This window comes from Talpa europaea (genome assembly GCF_964194135.1).
Source record: "Talpa europaea genome assembly, chromosome: 3".
NCBI lineage: Eukaryota > Metazoa > Chordata > Mammalia > Eulipotyphla > Talpidae > Talpa > Talpa europaea.
In genome coordinates this window covers 47,111,235-47,130,079 of record NC_140069.1, presented here as the reverse complement: position 1 = coordinate 47,130,079, position 18,845 = coordinate 47,111,235, and the positions used below count along the sequence as shown (strand labels likewise).

The window sequence follows — 18,845 nt, the reverse complement described above, 5'->3', positions numbered from 1 at the left end:
ACAATAAATGTTTGTTGAATGACTACTCTGTTGGAAAGCAGGCTTCAAACATAGGGTGTTGGTTATTTAGGAAGTTTGATTGGTGCCTTCACTCAGCACTTCTGTTTCTTAAAAGTGCCCACATAATCCTTCAAAGTCATAAGTCACAGAAACATAGGGTTTTGGTTACTTCAACATGACACTTGACCATTAGTGCCAATAAAGATGAAGAAAGTGTGGTATTTGTCAGAACACAACTTGAGATTCACAGTTTTCTTTGCTTTTTTTTTTTGTTATTCATTCAAAACAATAACTTAAAAATTGAAAACAAATTTTTAATTTTTGTGTATTGTAATTTTAAAGTAAAAGTCAATTTAAAACCCAGTTAAAGAGAGGGAGAAGAGCAGAGAAAGAAGGAAGGTATTGTTCTAACTCTGCTATCAATTCCATTGTTTATTGTATATGTGGCTAGAAAGTTGGTCTTGGAGTTAATAACAAACAAAATATGTCCTTGAGAGGCCTCCCTGGTGGTGCAAGGGGTTAAACAGAGCACTATGAAGCTATCCACAGCATATGCAGCATGAGCTCGAATCCCAGTCAGCCAGGAAGCTACTCACATGGTACAGCAGACCTCTCCTATAGGGCCTGCTGATCCTCTCAGCAGTGTATTTCAGTCAGTCTGCCTGTTCTGTTCCCCACTCTGTCTCTGGTGAATCCTCTCACTCCCTGCACCTCCGACCTTTACCCCAGTTCTTGTATGCATAAATAAATAAATCTTTAAAAAAAATGTCCTTGAATCAGTAAGTAGGAATTTTCTGATGTTTTGTATTGATCATTGAGTGAAAAGGAAAGAAAAACATTTTTTTAGTTTTTGACTCGATAATCACCCTATAAAATCATCTTGGAATGTTAGTGATTCTAAGAGATTGTTTATTCCATTACTTTCACTCTGACCAAGCCCACATCTTTCTCTAAAATATGTTTTATTTTAGAGTTTATAAATCAAGTGTATTGTAGAGATGGAATGTGGCATGAAATGCACTCACAAACAAAAATTTTGCCTCATTCAGCAGTCCTTACAGCAGAAACAAAAGAGTAGCCACTGACTTTTCTCTGATGAGGGTATAAGTTTTTGAGATGTTTATCATGTATTATAGTAAAAAAAAAAAAAAGAAGAAGAAAAAGAAATCTACCTTGAAAGAAGATTTAATTTGAACTACTCTGTACCAGAGGAGATAAAAACTACACTTAATTCTCACTCATTCTAACAATTGAGAGCACAAGTTTTAAATATTTAAAGCCCCATGGAGTTATGAATATTTAAAAGGAGAATAAGCAGAAGAAAACAATTCATTAACATGATTTTCTCCATATCTGAAAGAAACTGGATGCCCTTGGAGAATCTCTTACCCTCTCTGCACTCTCTCCTGAGAGTTGAAATCATCAAACCACATTTATTCGAGTCCCATCCTGGTCTCACATGCCACGATTTCCTATTTCTCACTCCCCAGTCTACTAACCACCACACTTTTAGAGCCAGGTCCGGTGGGAATCTTTAAGTTTTCTTAATAGTGTCGCCAACTTCAGGGGATGTTGAGCTGTTCAAGAAGGACCAGTTCTGCTGCACTTTACTGTTGAGGAGCTGACGTGAGATACATGAAAGGAAAAACCACATTTGTGCTGATGGCATCCTGATGCCTAAAGACTTTGCTCCTTACACCCCTACCAGGGAACCCAGCTACTGGGGACCTTCAGCTGCCACAGCCACCCCACCTTCTCACTTTGCACTTTTGGCTCACCACTGCAGATTTGCTTCCGTGTCATCAGATACATGTCTTGAAACACGTAGTGCTTGATTCCTCGGAAAGTTCTTATGCCTATTAGCTTGCTGGTTGTTTGGAAATGATAGGGCCAACAATTATCTCAGAACATCTGGTTTCTAAACATAGTCCTACTATTAAAAACAAAACCAAACCCTATGTGTTTCATTTTGCCTTAATTTACTCATTTGGAAAAATGGGATTTAGTTACTGCCATCTCTTCCTTATTCGGATACTGTGAGGATAAAATGAGACATCTATATAAAAGAGGTCTGAAAAGTTTTTGCTACATATGATAGCAATATAAAGTAGTATTCCACAATGAAATTAATGTTATAACAATCTCCAAGAAATATTTTTAAATGAATGCAATGCCTCTTTAGGTCAGATGCCTGATAAATTATAGCTTTCAGATCCAAGTTAATAGAGCAGTAGGAAAGAATCCTCCTTCTCCCCACGCCTCCCACCCCCTCTTTTCTCCTTGCCTGGAACATCTGGCGGTCCTTTGTAGTTCTGGATGATTTGATTTAGAATTTATTAGTGATAATTGATGTGCTTTCTGGAAATTGTTTGAATAGCTAATCATGTGGTGAGTTACTAGCCAAAAAAGGTTCAAGAGAAAGAGGAAGCTGCCAACCTGGGAGGACTAAGATGGGCAAGAACTGAGGCTTTAGGAAGCACCCGCCCCTCACTGGACTTGGGTGTCAAGGAGTTTGTCCTCAGGGAAGCTTGGTTTTCTTCTAGTGCAGCTTTTAAGAACTCCCCTTTGGCAGAGTGATGAGAATAGGCAACAAGGACTGTTAACGGCCATAGGCACTGTGGCCACACAAAAGTGTAGAGAAAGGAATTAGCAATCAAGTGATTTTAAATGGGGGGTGGGGGAAGGTGGGATGTGTCTGCATAGGCAACTCTAAGTGAGCAGAGAGGACTGCTCTAGGATAACCCTGAGACAAGTGTTCTTCAACATTTTGGGGGTTGTGGATCTTTACAAGAATCTGATGAAAGCTATTGACATGTGTAGCACATGTGTGAATGTGTGTGTGTGTTGTGTGCGTGCAGTACCACTTGGCATAAAACTACAGGGCATGTATAGACCTCCGAAAGTGCGTCCAAGGCCCCAGGTTAGGAAGTCCTGGACACAGGACGCACACGATTCTCTTATAAGTAAGAGAAAACAAATCTTTTTTTTTTACAAATCCCATTTCAATTCTCAGGTTCAATAGGCATCAAAGGACTATGTTAAACTGTTATAAAATTTCCAAAATATGTTGTCTTTACTTCTATACTTATCTTGCTGAGGATCAGTAACACACTTTGGAGGCTGGCTGGGTTCCTAGGTCACTCTGAGTAGCTGGCCCCTTACTAAATCACAACTCTTCTTGCCTACTTAGGGACATGCCTTCAGATATTCTTCCCCCTTCCCTCCTGAATCATTAATCCTTCCCTTGCCATGAGATAACTACGATCAGCATTGAAACTATTAAGAAAACTGTTCAAACTGACTTATGAAAGGAATTTATTCTCACTATGTTCATACAAAAAAACTGTTCAAGTATTTTAAAGGTGATTTTACCTGAAAAATCATTCAACATAACTTTCTAAAAATGAAGGTCAGTTTCTTATATAACAATTATGTGAACATACTTATGAAAATGTAACAATAATTCCTTAATGACATCAAGTGTTCTAATTTCCCCTAACTATCCCCCAATGTTTATTTATAGTTGTTTTGTTTTAATCCAAATACAGATGATGTCCATACATTGCATTTGTTTGCTTTGTATCTTTAGTCTCTTATAATCTTCAACAGTTTCTCCTCCAGCAACATACAAACCTTATTTGCCATATCACTGACTTATTGGAAAGATGGGTTAGGTGTGCTGTGGAAGACCCCACATTCTGGATTGCTCTACTGACTTCCTCATGGCGTTGTTTAACCAGTTCTTATATCCCTTGTATTTCCTCTAAATTGGATGTTACATCTAAAGTTTGATTAAATTTGGGTCCAAATTTTTTTGATAAGAATACTTGATAATGAAACAACATATCATAGCACATGACAACGGAATCATAATGTCCTATTTCTTTTAATGAGATAATTCATCCGTGGGTTTAGGTGATGACAACATATCCCTCTTTTGTGATCAGCAAAGTATTGGGTTAATACAAACGGCTATCAAATATCAAAGAAGGCCTTCTGCCAGATTGGCTAGAGCTTAAGTTTATGTAACTTCTTTTGTGGACAGTTATTTCTCTTAACTTCCTCCTCCAAACACATGTAACATATTTCTGAGCAGATTCCAACCTCCAGCCCTCAGGGACAATGATAGATACAGGACTTCCTGGATAAGCCTGAATAGTTATTGCTTTGGTGTGAATGAAGTTTCTGCAGTGTTCTAAGAACTCTTATCAAGCCCCCTGGTCTCATGTGCAAGAACATAAAATCTAGCAAATTATGCAAAAATTGATAATATTGGATGTTTGGCTTTTGTTTTCCACAAAGCAATAATAGTTGTGGAAAGTCAAATACTTCTCAAGTTTTCTTTATATTTCTTAGCTAAGATAGTTTCTCCATTTCATCTTTCTCTTTTCTCACCTGTAGAACTTGACACTATTTTTCTTCCTTTGCTTATAACCAAATCTTATCACCATAGGAAACCATTCATTAAGCTTTATTGCTCCCTCAGGTCTTACAGCTTGACAGATGACTCAAGTTTTGATCCTTTTTACTACATTCTTTGGGCCAACACAATTTATATTTTGCTGGTATATGCTCCATTGAAAGAAGTTAGCTTACTCGGAGAATTGTAAGAACATGAATTTCAGTTTTATGAAATAATACATGACAACAGCAGCACATCAGAGACTGTGCTTTCCAATTGTGTTACTGAACAGAACTGAAGTAAACAGAAATATAAAACTTTTGGAGCTCCTGTTAGGAAAACAAATGACCGGAAAAAAATTTTATTATCAACCTCTTTTATAAATATCCTTTTATATAACGATTTTGGCTTTTCTGAAGTTCTCCAAGTATACAAAATTATAGAATTTGAGAGTTTTGAAGTATCTTAAAGTCATGGACAAACCATCCATCTCATCAATATTCTTCTGTTCCACCCAATCAAGGGTCAAACAACCTCTGCTCCAGACCTCCCCAGAACAGAAGCTCCCTGTTACCTGCAGTGTGCCAGTTTCTGGCCTGAAGAGACACTTTTGTGGTACAGAGAATAAGATTAAAAATGAGGAATAAGAGCTCCTTGAACAAAGCAAGGTGGTTCTGGATGTTAAGAGTCAAAGTAAAACACAGCACATCCCATAAAATACAACAGGGATTTCCAGTGCACCTCCACTCACCTCCCCACCCTGCCCCCAACCCCACCAGACCTGGCCACACTGACAGTGGTTAAAGCATATATAATTGGTCTTTGTGTTCTGAAAAACATCATTTCACCATTCAAGTAGAGGCACACTGACCCATATCCTCGGTGGAAAGGTTTCATGATCTAAATATTACAATAGTCAAGACAGTCCTGGAAATTTTGCCCAATTTCTGTTCTCTCATGTCTCCATCTAATCTTGCTCAAAATAAACAACTCAGTATTTTCTGCAACTCCAACCAAGAGGTGGTCCGAATGCCAACATGTCCTAGTCGCCCTACCCCCAGTAGGGACCTCAAACGAAACAAGGTAACCTGCAGAAAGAGCTGTGCCATGTCCTGCCATTCAGGGACAGGAGCAGCTGGAGGGGTGGTGCTAATCCCTCCAGGACACTCAGCTTCTCTCATGCTTGGGATAATGATTTTTGTCCCAAGGAAATCAGACGATTTCTGGTCATTGACGAGGGGGATTTTGGTTCCCAATTGTCCCTTAGGAGTTTCAGGGTCTTATTTCTTTCTCTTTTACTTTCCTATCCTTCCTTGTTTTCTATATCCTTCCCCCTCTTTCACTCCAGATCTCTCTCTCTCTCTCTCTCTCTCTCTCTCAATCCCCTCCTCCCTACTCTGTCTCTCTCTGTGTCTGTCTGTGTTGGCTTCTGTCTCTCCCCTTTCTCTGTCTCCATTTCTCTTACTCTCCCTGTCTCTTTCTCTCTGTGTGTCTCTCTTTTGCTTTGTCTCTCCTGTGCATAGGAGAGTTTTCTGGATGTTCATAGGGAGACTGAGTTAAACATGTTGTTCAGTCTGAAAATGACAGAAAGTGGCCCTGAAGTCCAGGAAACCTGGATTCTCTTCCTGGCTTTGCCATTAACATCTGTGACAGACAAGATGAGATGAAAGATGTGAATGTGCTTTGAAAAATAATACAGAGTACAATTGTCTATTCTTCTTCCATGGCTGCTCTCAGGAGGCTGAGCCTGCACCACCACAAGCCCAGCCAGTCTCTGCTGTTGTGCCTGGCGTTGGGTCAGAGCCTCCGTCGGCATAGTGAGCCAGTTTTGAGTTTAAAAAGGCCCACGAACAGCAAGAAAACCCAAAGAATGTGTGCAATACCAGACATGCAGTGAAACCTGAGAACACAGCCATTCCAGAGCTCAGTTTAAAATTAAGATCAACGTTGTCATTCTGCAGTCACTCTTCCGTTCAGCCGCATGCCAAGGATTACTGCCATGCTGAGTGATGGGGCCATTGGATCCAAATTTGTGCCATGAAAACCATAGCGCAGACAGATGTTGGGCCCTCTAATTACATTCTCGAATAGGCCACTACTGATCTCTCTGATAGGGGCCTATCCCCAAACACACGCTACGGGGAATAAAGGTGACTTTTACACACTTCTGTGTGCATGCTTAGGGTGAAAATGGCTTCATTACACCCACACAAGTCCTCTTTTCACTTCTGGATTTTTTGAGCCAAAGGATACAAGTAAATGGAGTGGGACACTTTAGAAGTCCAATGACCTGCTGCAGTTTAGGACTTTGATAAGAAAAAGCAGAATTGTCAAAGTGGGGTTACCAGTCCAATAGCATCAGCGTCAACTGGGAACTTGCTAGAAATGCAAATTCTCAAGCCTTGTCCAAGACCTACTCAGGAACTTTGGGGCATGAAACTCCCAAACTGCATGTTACTAAGGCTGCCAGATTTTCCAGCTTGCCCTAGATATATTCTTTTTCTATCACTACTGTAACAAGTTCCACAAATTTAATGGCTCACAACACAACCTTGTTGTCTTGCAGTTCTAGAGACCAGATGTCTGGCATGGGTCTCTCTGGGGTCTTCAGGGCTGCCTTTTTTTCTGGAAGCCTTAAGGGTGAAATCATACCTCTTGCCTTGTCTTGCTTCTATAGGCTGCCTGCATCCCTGGACTCATGGCCTCTTTCCTTCACTTTTAAATCCAGAAACAGTGGGTCCAGATCTTCTCACACTGCCACCTCAGGTTCTCAGGTGCTTCTTCCATTTTTAAAGGTTTGTATCATTGGGTTGGGTCCACCGAGACAATCCAGATTCTCCTCTCATTTCCCAGTCTGCAAATTAACAGCCTTCATTGTGTCTATAACCTGAATTTCCTTCACTATGGCAGATAACATAGTCATTGGTTCCTGAGATTAGAATGTGCGTGTCTTGGTGGGGAGATTATTTTGCTTACCTCAATCAACCACTACCTCCAAAGATCCATGTCTGTCCCACATGCAGACTGCATTAACCCCATCCCAGGTCCCCCAAAGCCTCAACACATTACAGCATCAATTCCAAGCCCCAAATCTCATCTAAATCACATCAACTTAAAACTCCCAGGTCCCATCATCTAAGTTATCTGAATAAGGAAAGAGCGAACCTTGGGGTTTGATTCATCCCAAGGCACAACTCCTTTCCATCTGAAGCTCTGTGAAAAGAAAAAAACAAGTTATTTGCTCCTAAAATACAGGAGTAGAATGTGCATGGAAGAACTGTTATAGATAGTCTCATTCCAAAAGGAGAAAAGGAAGGAAAAGGAAATCACTGATTTCAAGCATTTTCAAAAGCCAGGTAGACCAACACCACTTGGTTTCAAGACCTGAGAATAATGCTCCCTGACTCAACACTCTTTCCTTTTTCATAAAAGGTAGCCTGTGTTTGCAGCTAAGTAGCTTTTCAACCTGTGTCCTGGATTTTGGTGGGCCAATCGGCTTCTTCCATTCTGTAATCTCTCCTTGCTTTCCATCAAAAATGGATAAACGGAGCCCACAGATCCAAAGTTCACTCTACATGTCAGGGGAAAGTCATAACTAAAAATCAAAATGAGATATATTCTGGGTAAGTTATTGAATCTAAGGAATTTTAAAAATTCCAGCACCCAGGAAGGGAAAATAAATCAACTTATAAGGGGAAAAATTCAGATAATTCTCAAATCTTTCTAAAACAACATTCAATAGTACAAGATAAAAGTGCCTATAAAGCTCTGAGCCAAAATATCTTTCAAGAATATTATCTTGAATCCAGTCAGATGATCTTTAGAAGTAAATTTATGTTCCTTCCATACAATGGTAAATGATTCAGGCTTAAAAGAATGAGGCAGCTCTCTCTGTTCTGTTAAACAATCTCCATGATATAAAGTTCACTGAAACAATGAATGTAAAGTAGCAGTTTTCACTGAATGTCATAACTTTTGAATTCTTTCCATGTCAAGTATTTTATTAGATACATTAAAATATTTTAAAGAAAGTAAATATATTTTATATGAATGTTTTTAAAATTAATTTTTTTTAACAGGGCAAGGTCTTTCATTTACTTATTTTCATTCCTCCTTTGCTTTCCTTCTAACCAGCTGAGATTTTTGTTTGCTCTTACCTTTGACTCCTGAGCCGACCTCACTAAATGCTCTTTGCTGTGATGAGCAAAAAGGCCAGCACAACCTTCCCAAGAGCTAAAGGTGGATTCATCACAGATGGCTCCCAAGGGTCCTACTGAGGCAAATGACTCTAAGATGATCAACTCGAGCCCCTGTGGAGCAGAGAAACTGATGTCCTTCCTGAAGCACTGCTTTCGTCTGCTTGAACTGAGCCAACTGGCAGGCCTCGTCCGGCCTCCACCAGCAGTGAGCTTGTTGCTCATGGGAGAAGCGAGTCTCCTCATTGTAGGCCTTCACCTCTGCCCCTCAGGAGGTGACTGTTTTAGGCTTCTCCCCATCCACATAATGGGTTCCTGTCTGAACCCCTCGTTGATGGTAAGCTGGCCTGCGACTAAGCCTGCTTCTTCCTTGTCTCCCGCAAGGTTGTTTCTAAGTCATTTTCTCCTGGTTCCTCATGGCCTTTGGGAGGGGTCCAGTGGTGAATGCCATGGGATGGATGCCTGTAACAACAAAAGCTCAGTTGCACTGTTGCCCACTTCGGAATGAGGCATCTTTGGAAGATGATCAAGTCACATGCTCTGAGGGCTGTGGTCTATCTAGGGACCCAAGCAGCAGAAGGCAGGAGGTGGGCTTTGAATCTAAATTAAAATATTTTAAAAAGAAAATGTAGTTTATATTTAATAAAATATTTTATTTATTCAAATCTTAAGAGTTCTCATCACGAAAAATTCTGTAACTCTGCAGTGATGAATGTTAATGAGACTTACTTACTGTGGTGCTTCTTTTGCAGTGTATACAGACATTCAATCATTATGTTAAGCTAATACACTGAAATCGTTATATTGAATCCAATATAATGTTATATGTCAATTAAATCTCAATAAAACATATTTAAAGAGAATAAATGTAAGGAACAATTTCAACATAAAATAACTCGGGTAATGTTATTTTATGATCCCTTCTTTAAAAAATCTTTTTGATGAAGTCCAAATATCTGGAAGATGAATTAAAAGAAAGAATACAGAAATTGAGAAACTTTAATGGAGGGACTATTGTTGAACTTTGTTCCATTTATGTATAGAAATAAGACTTTATTTGGGGGATATTTTGGCTTGTATAATAGAATATAAATGTTATGGACTCTACCTAATGAAGTAAAAAATAATTTAAGTCACAAAATCTGGAGATGGGATGTGAGAACCTGGAAGACATTCTCATAGTAAAGTGTTCATTGACATTGTTGAAAATTTTTAAATGTAATTAAAGCTAAAGACTCAAACTTTTAAGTATTAAGAATGCACTCTGGACTACCTTCAGATGAGGCATAATACGCTTGAAGGCATTAAAGCATCTGAGTAGCCACAGTAAACAAACAGAACAGAATTTCTCAAATTAACCAGACACTTTCCCATATGATGTTTCAGGGAACTGACTTCCAAGAGTGTAGCTCCAGTCACAACAGGTAAGAGATAAGAAACATCAGGAATCAATGCAGAAAACTGGGACTGTTTGTTCTTAAAAACAAAAACAGAAATGGAGCCAAGTAGTGTTCAAGAATATGAAGGATTATAGTAAATTAAATAGTATTTAGATGGTCTCTATGTGCACTAATAAAATAGCTATACCATCTAATACAGTGTTTATTGGTTGTGCATTAATCATGTACTCAGAACAATGCAAACCCTGTGGTAGATAAAGAAGTAGAAGACAAAATCCACAGTTCAAACATTTTCACTGGGAGATAAAATAAGCCTGGGGAAAACTCTGCATAGAACTGCATAAACCTGTCAATTAAGCATTATAGTTTGTTGTGAAACAGTGATGGGATAGACCATGAGTGGGGTGAGTGTTGGGGGAGTTTAAGGGGAGTGGGAGGTATGAGGGAAGTTCTTTGGAGGGGGAGAGACCTATACTGGGTTTTAGAGTCTGGAGATATCAGGACACCCAATGAACAGCTGGCAGACCAGGGTATAGGAAGTAAGAAAAGGATAGGGGGGCCATCTTGAGAATGAAGGTAAGTCCCTATGTGCAGGGAAAGCTAACCAATAAACCAAAGATAAAGGCAGAAATGTTTGGGATGGATAATAGGGAAACTAGATTCAAATTCTTTAAGAGCAAAACCGGGGGGGGGGGGGGCGGAGCAACATGGCGGCGAGGAGACGCTGCGAGTAAGATCTCCCATTAAAAAAAGTTAATAGGGAGGAAAAGCGGCAGGTCCCAGTGAGAACTGGGACACGGAAGATAAACGGACTACTCCAGCAAACTGCCCGAAGAAGAAAGTTGCCATAAAAGAGGACGAGAAGGGAGGGAAGCGCAGAACCCTGCTCCCCTCCCCCGCCCACAAAGTCGGCACTCTCCGACCGGCAGAAAGGAGGGAAACAACAAACCAAAACGGCCAACAAGAAAAACGGACGCAGCAAGTGGGACTGTGAGTGGAAAGGAACTATTGCAGCCACCACACCCCGTGAACGGGAGAGGCGAACCCTGCAGGATCCGCCGCGGAGGTGAGCTCCAGGCGCCATTAAAGAGAGCCACGCCCCCCAGGAGGAGACCAGCACCAGCACACAGCCCCGGCCGCCCGGTAAGGTTGCGTGCGGAAAGCGGCGCGGATCCGGACCGGATCGCAGCTGCCCAGGTCCCCGCGCCTGTGACCTAGGCTTGCGGGGAGACGGCGGAGGCCCTCCCTGAGTGAGCAGGAACAAGGCGCCCAGGCAGGGGAGCGGGATTCAAAAGGCGCCATTCCCGCGCCACTGATCTGGGCTACAGCCCGCGTCCTGGAACTGAGGGTTTTGGAACTGAGACCCGGGGCACGAAATTAGGGGGAGACTGCGGAGGCCCTCCCTGAGTGAGCAGGAACAAGGCGCCCAGGCAAGGGAGCTGGATTCAAAAGGCGCCATTCCCGCGCCACTGATCTGGGCTACAGCCTGCGTCCTGGAACTGAGGGCTTTGGAACTGAGACCCGGGGCACGAAATTAGGGGAAGACTGCGGAGGCCCTCCCTGAGTGAGCAGGAACAAGGCGCCCAGGCAAGGGAGCTGGACTCAAAAGGCGCCATTCCCGCGCCACTGATCTGGGCTACAGCCCGCATCCTGGAACTGAGGGCTTTGGAACTGAGACCCGGGCACGAAATTAGGGGGAGACGGCGGAGGCCCATCCTGAGTGAGCAGGAACAAGGCGCCCAGGCAGGGGAGCAGGATTCAAAAGGCGCCATTCCCGCCCCACTGATCTGGGCTACAGCCCACGTCCTGGAACTGAGGGCTTTGGAACAGAGACCCGGGGCACGAAATTAGGGGCGTGGGTTCCCCACGACGGTGGGGCACAAGGCAGACACAGCACCCCAAAGCCGTTGAGGTGTACCCTACCATCCCCGCTCTGCTCCCTGTCCCACGGGGTGGAAAATCAGCTCCCCAAGGGCTCTAGGAGAGATCTCTGGCACCACCTAGCGACTTGAAGCCAGCAGAGGCTCCTGAAGGAGCTAGTGGCCAGCTGGGGAGTTTGCCCACACCGGGCCCCTTCCGAACAAGTAGTCTGAGCCCACAGGGAGAGCGAGCACCCACAGCCGGGGCAGACCAGGTGCGCAGAAGAGTGTGCCTGAGACCAGACACGCAGGGAGTGTGTCCCACATCACCATTTTAGAACAGGGACATTTCTTCAGTAAAGACTACCTGCAGAAGGCTTCCTCAGGAGCCAGAGGTGAGCGGGGGAAGTTCGCCCACGCCAGACCCCCTCTGGCCTGCAGTCCAAGCCCAGAGGGGAGCAGGAACCCACCGCCGGGGCAGACCAGGCGCACAGGGGAGTGTGTCCCTACATTGGCATTTTAGAACAGGGACCTTTCTCCAGTAAAGACTGCTTGAAACTGACAGATGACTCCTGGAAGAACCAGAGGGGAACAGAGAAGCCCACCCAAGATGCCGGCCAGTCCCAACTACACAGTGTCCCAACGCATACGGCAAATTAGAAAACAGACAGTAGGGAAGAGAAGAACCACACGCAACCTAGCAACTCTCCAGAGAAAAAGCACACCACAAAAAGAAAGCCAGCCCCCAGATTGCAAAGACAATAACTTGGAAGAATTTCTGAGCCTTCCAGAAAGAGAATTTAAAATTGCCGTGATTAAAAAACTAACAGAAGTCATAAAGGAAAACAATGATAAGGGAAAAATAATCAACGATCAGAAGAATGCAATTGAGTCCCTAGAGAGGGAAAACAATGGTCAGAAGAAAGAAATTGAGTCCCTAAAGAGGGAAGTAAAAGAAATGCAGGAGATCAAAGAATTAATGGAAGAACTAAAGAATTCTGGGAAAAGCAATGAAAGCAGAATAGATGAAATGGAAGAACGAATAAGTAATCTTGAAGACATAGAAATAAAAAGAACCAAAACAGAAAAGGAAAGAGAAGTACGAAGGAAAAAGAACGAAGAAAGACTTCGGGAACTATCTGACTCCATGAGGAAAGGAAATATAAGAGTTATAGGAATACCAGAAGGAGAGGAGAGAGATGTAGGAACAGAGAAAATATTCAAAGAGATAATTGAAGAGAACTTCCCAAATGTGAAGAAGGAGCTGAAAATTGATATACAAGAAGCAAGAAGAACACCAAACTTCCACGACGAAAGGAAAAATACAGCAAGACACATAATAGTAAAGCTCCCAAGAATCCAGGACAAGGAAAAAATAATGAAGCTGGCAAGAGGGAAGAAACAGATAACATTCAAAGGAAAACCAATCAGGCTGACATCAGACTTCTCCGAAGAAACACTACGGGCAAGGAGAGAGTGGAGGGACATAGTCAACAGACTCCAAGAAAACAGATGCCAACCAAGAATACTCTATCCCGCAAAGCTCTCCTTCCTCTTTGAAGAAAGAATATGGACCTTTCCAGACAAACAGAAACTCCGGAATTTCATTGCAACTAAACCCCCACTCCAAAAAATACTACAAGGAGTCCTAAAGCCAGAACCTCAGAGGGACGAATAACAATGAAAGAAGGCCAAAAAAAAAAGTTATTAAAAGAATAAATAAATAAAATCAAAGGAAAGACAAACACAATGGCAAATACAGATGTTAACATATCAATAATAACTCTGAATGTAAATGGACTAAACTCTTCAATAAAAAGACACAGAGTTGCAGCCTGGATTAAGAAACAAAACCCAACCTTTTGCTGTCTCCAGGAAACACATTTAGCTACAAAAGATAAAAATAGGCTCAAAGTTAAAGGATGGAAAACAATCCTACAAGCAAATGGACCAAAAAAGAAAGCAGGAACAGCTATACTTATATCAGATAAAACAGATTTCAAACTCAAAAAGATAAAAAGAGACCCCAAGGGTCACTACATTATGATCAAGGGGACAATACTTCAAGAAGAAATAACACTCATTAACATATACTCACCAAACGAAGGAGCACCAAAATATATCAGACAACTGTTGTCCTCTCTGAAAACAGACATCAGAGAAAACACATACGTAGTGGGAGACTTCAACACACCACTATCAACAATGGATAGATCAACAAGACAAAAAATAAGTAAAGAAACTAAAGCTCTAAATAAGGACCTAGAGCAATTGGGCTTAACAGACATCTATAGAACACTAAACCCCAAAAAAACGGAGTACACATTTTTCTCAAGCGCACACGGATCATTCTCCAGGATCGATCACATACTGGGGCACAAGACAAACATCAACAGATACACCAAGATTGAAATCATATCAACCATCTTTTCTGACCATGAAGGCATCAAACTAGAAATAAACCATAAAAAGAAGGCAAGGAACTTTCCTACCTCATGGAGATTAAAAACCACACTACTGGAAGACCATTGGACTAATGAGGAGATCAAAGAAGAAATTAAAAAATTTTTTGAATTGAACGACAAGGAGGACACCAATATCCTAAATGTATGGGATGCAGCAAAAGCAGTAATAAGAGGAAAATATATAGCAATAGAAGCTCACATCAAGAAACAAGAAAGAACGCAAAGAAACAACCTAATCTCGAAGCTCAAAGATCTAGAAAAAGAACAACAAAAAAACCCCAAAACCAGTAGAAGAAAAGAAATAATAAAAACCAAAGCAGAAATAAATGAAATTGAAACTAAAAAAACAATCCAAAAGATCAATGAAACCAAGAGCTGGTTCTTTGAAAAAATCAATAAAATAGACAAACCCCTAGCCAGGCTCACAAAGGAAAAAAGGGAGAAAGCACAAATAAACAGGATCATCAATGAAAGAGGAGAAATCACAACGGACACAGCAGAAATCAAAAGAATAATCAGTAACTACTATGAACAGTTATATGGAAACAAGTTCAACAATCTAGAGGAGATGGACAAATTCCTACAACTCTACAATCACCCAAAGCTAGATAAAGAAGAAATAGAACACCTAAACAGACCAATTACAATTAGCGAAATTGAAATGGTAATAAAAAACCTCCCCAAAAACAAAAGCCCAGGACCTGATGGATTTACAAATGAATTCTACCAAACATTCAGAGACGAATTAGTGCCTATCCTTCACAAACTCTTCCAAAAAATTGAGAAGGAAGGGACAATACCAAACACGTTTTATGAAGCCAACATTACACTAATACCAAAACCGAACAAGGACAACACAAAAAAGGAAAACTACAGGCCAATCTCCCTAATGAACACTGATGCAAAAATCCTCAATAAAATTTTAGCTATCAGAATCCAACAATGTATCCATAAGATAATTCACCACGACCAAGTTGGATTCATTCCAGGGGCACAAGGATGGTTTAACATCCGAAAATCAATCAATGTTATCCAACACATCAACAAAAAGAAATATAAAAACCATATGATAATATCAATAGATGCTGAGAAAGCTTTCGACAAAGTGCAACACCCATTCATGATAAAAGCCCTTGAAATTCTTGGGATACAAGGAACATACCTCAACATCATAAAGGCCATCTATGACAAGCCAACAGCCAGTATCATTCTCAATGGTGAAAAGCTGAAAGCAATTCCATTAAGATCTGGAACAAGACAAGGATGTCCACTCTCACCATTGCTTTTCAATATAATACTGGAAGTCCTAGCCAGGGCAATAAGACAAGAGAAAGACATCCAAGGAATCCAAATAGGAAAAGAAGAAGTCAAACTATCACTATTTGCAGACGATATGATATTATATATAGAGAACCCCAAAAACTCCACAGAAAAGCTAATTCAACTCATCAATCAGTTCAGTAAAGTGGCAGGATACAAAATCAACACGCAAAAGTCAGTAGCCTTCCTATACACAAACAATAAATCTGAAGAAGAAGAAATTAAAAAGACCATCCCTTTTGTTATTGAAACAAAAAAAATCAAATATTTGGGAATAAATCTAACAAAAGAGGTAAAGGACCTATACAAAGAAAACTATAAAACACTGTTAAAAGAAATAGAAGAAGACACAAAGAAATGGAGAGACATCCCCTGCTCATGGATTGGAAGAATAAACATTATTAAAATGGCCATCCTTCCAAAAGCAATATACAGATTCAATGCTATTCCAATCAAAATTTCAATGTCATTCTTCAAAGAAATAGAACAATTATTGATGAAATTCATATGGAATCACAAAAAACCCCGAATAGCCAAAGCTCTCCTGAAAAAAAAAAGAAGGGAATGGAGGCATCACACTCCCAGACTTCAAACTATACTACAAAGCCATAATCATCAAAACTGCATGGTATTGGAACAAGAACAGACATACAGACCAATGGAATCGAATAGAAAATCCAGAAATAAACCCACAGATTTATGGTCAACTAATCTTTGACAAAGGAGCAAAGAATATGCATTGGAGCAAAGAAAGTTTGTTCAATAAATGGTGCTGGGAAAACTGGGTCGCTACATGCAAAAGAATGAAGCTTGACCACCACCTCACACCATACACAAAAATCAACTCAAAATGGATTAAAGAACTAGACATAAGACCTGAAACCATAAAATATATAGAAGGAAATATAGGCGAAACACTACGTGATTTGCACATCAAAGACATCTTTACAGACACATCACCCAAAGCAGTGATAGTGAAGGCAAAGATAAACAGCTGGGACTACATCAAATTAAAGAGCTTTTGCACAGCAAAAGAGACAATAACAAAAACAAAGAGAAACCCCACCAACTGGGAGAACATTTTTGCACCCAACACTAATGATAAAGGACTGATCACAAAAATCTGCAAAGAGCTGATGAGACTCAACAACAACAAAGAAAATAATCCAGTCAAAAAATGGGCAGAAGAGCTTAAAAGAAACTTCTCTGAAGAGGAAATGCAAATGGCCAACAGGCATATGAAAAAATGTTCAACATCACTTGTCATCAGGGAAATGCAAATCAAAACTACCATGAGATACCATCTTACACCAGTGAGAATGGCACATATTAAAAAAACTAGCAACAACAAATGTTGGCGAGGGTGTGGAGAAAAAGGAACTCTTCTGCACTGTTGGTGGGAGTGCAAACTGGTCCAACCACTGTGGAAAGCTGTGTGGAGATTTCTGGACCTACTAAACATAGAGCTTCCATATGATCCAGCAATTCCACTCCTAGGTATTTACCCAAAGGACACAGAAACATCAATTCCAAAGAGCACCTGCACCCCTATGTTTATAGCAGCACTGTTTACAATAGCTAAGCTTTGGAAACAACCCAAATGCCCAAAAATAGATGACTGGATCAAGAAGATGTGGTACATATATACCATGGAATATTACTCAGCATTCAAAAAAGATAAACACATGCAATTTGCAGCAACATGGATGGCGCTGGAAGGGATCATGCTCAGCGAAATAAGCCAAAAAGAAAAAGAAAAATACCGGATGGTCTCACTCATAGCAGGAATCTAGAAAACTTAAATAAGGGACCAGGAAAATGAATAACTATAAGATAGTGAAAATCAAAATCAACAAAAAACTATGAACCAGAGACACTTTTAGGGGGGCGGGAGGGGAGGGATTGGGGTCAGAATGGGGGGGCTGCAATTGTATGGGGAATATAACAATAAAATTTATTTAAAAAAATAAATAAATAAATAAATAAATAAATAAAAAAAAAAAAAAAAAAAGAGCAAAACCAAGTCTTATTCACCATTTTTTCTCTAAAAACCAGTGATGTTCCTTTCACTGAATAGGCACCCAATAAAAACCAGTGGAATAATTAAAATTTTCTTATATTGAGGGCCTGTTAGTTTTTAAAATGACTGCAAAAAGTCATGAGACATGTGATCTAAGATGACAAGTAGCAACAGCCTGGAGTGGTGTCTTCCTCCACAGGCACAGGGAACTGGCATCACTGAAGGAGCAACTCCACTTCGAAGAGAATTGAGGACTTGATGATTGGCATTTCCAGAAGAAGCTGAGACAGAGACCACCAGAAAGGGTAGAAAATCCTAAGAAATGGTTCCCACCAGGAACAGTACTGAGGCACTGGGAGAGGCCCCTGCTGCTTTCCTGCCTATTTCCGGGGCTTCTCTCTCTTCCTAGCCCACTGAAGACAGGTGAGTACAACCTCTTGGAAAGAACACTGACTGATGGGCATAGACTGCTCATGCTAGCCTAGTGTCTTAAAAGCTACCCAGGACCTCCCTGGTGGCACAGGGGTTAAAGTCTCAGCACTAGCAAGCTATCCACAGCCACTGCAGCATGAGTTCCATCCTGGGCCAGGGAGGTGACCCACATGGTGCAGCAGACCTCTCCTGTCTCATCCACTGCTCCCCTTAGCAGTGTTTCAGTCAGTCTCCACTCTGTCTCGATGAATCCTCTCAGCCCCTACCTGCCCCCGTGCCTCTGGCCTACACCCCAGATCTTGTATGCATAAATAAATAAAATAAATCTTAAAAAAAAAAAGCTACCCACTCCTCCCCCATCTCTAGGGCTTCTACCTCACTGCCGACAAGCAACTGCTTCAGATTATAAAGACTACTGACTGCTGGGCAAGTGTGGAACTGACACACCTGGGGTGGCAGGCAGCCCCCTCAGCCATCCTGACTTGGTAAGCATCTGACAGCTTACTTGCTACGCAATCTGCACTTTTCTGTGGCGACTGCCAGCTCTCAAACCCATAGCCCCTCTAAACACGCTACAGATGCCTGAGTCTCAGGGGAAAGGTACTGAGATCAAAATTAAGCTATAGATGAAGGTTCAATTGCTGGGAGAACAATGTGTATGGAATCGGCTTTGAACTGCATTGACCAGTGATTGCAGATCCCTCCACTGATTCAATGAAGTTGGACTGTAGCAATGAGGGAGGCTAATGGC

The 18,845-nt window shown here is 41.2% G+C and overlaps 1 pseudogene across 1 annotated transcript in view; it reads right to left on the bottom strand.

Moving 5' to 3' along the window:
- Positions 1–8,650: 8,650 nt before the first annotated feature.
- The window catches only part of LOC311168828 (bis(5'-nucleosyl)-tetraphosphatase [asymmetrical]-like), a 34,493-nt pseudogene continuing 24,298 nt past the window's right edge, over positions 8,651–18,845 (bottom strand). The window contains exon 2 of the transcript in view: positions 8,651–9,198. The product of the transcript in view is annotated as a bis(5'-nucleosyl)-tetraphosphatase [asymmetrical]-like (transcript). The remainder of the gene's footprint in view (positions 9,199–18,845) is intronic.